The sequence below is a fragment of the Seriola lalandi genome, unplaced genomic scaffold (assembly GCF_002814215.2).
Source record: "Seriola lalandi dorsalis isolate HSWRI2012SDOR001 ecotype SW California unplaced genomic scaffold, Sedor1 jcf7180001995618, whole genome shotgun sequence".
NCBI classification, from domain to species: domain Eukaryota; kingdom Metazoa; phylum Chordata; class Actinopteri; order Carangiformes; family Carangidae; genus Seriola; species Seriola lalandi.
In genome coordinates, this window is record NW_019466284.1 from 1 (window position 1) to 448 (window position 448).

Here is a 448-nt window from a genome sequence, read left to right on the forward strand (position 1 = left end):
AGAGCAAGTCTATAAGCATTTTATCCGTATTTACTGAACTGCCACAGGCTTTAATCCCAACACTCTGAATGCCTGTTAAATCTTTTATCTGTAACTCCTGGATTTTTGCGTTTCATTTGTTCCATTACTTTCAGCAATAATGTCACAAACTCGCCACAAGATTGATACTAATTGCAATGCATAATCTTGGTGGTTCATGTGTCGAACTCTCCCACTATAGTCTGATACAGTCGTGGTTCCATGGTGTAATGGTTAGCACTCTGGACTCTGAATCCAGCGATCCGAGTTCAAATCTCGGTGGGACCTGGTTTTGGGAAGTTTAACAGGCACTAAAGGGGCAGTTAACAGCAGATGGTAATGGATGAACATATGACTGATAAAGCAGGTAACTATTATACGTGGAGAATAATGCTATCATAAGATCGTTGACATCTAAAAGGTGAAAAGA

At 40.0% G+C, this 448-nt stretch overlaps 1 non-coding gene across 1 annotated transcript; it reads left to right on the forward strand.

Moving 5' to 3' along the window:
* The first annotated feature begins 234 nt into the window (after nucleotides 1-234).
* On the forward strand, nucleotides 235-306 carry trnaq-cug (transfer RNA glutamine (anticodon CUG)). The gene has a single exon. It is a non-coding gene; the product is annotated as a tRNA-Gln (tRNA).
* The last annotated feature ends 142 nt before the right edge of the window (nucleotides 307-448 follow it).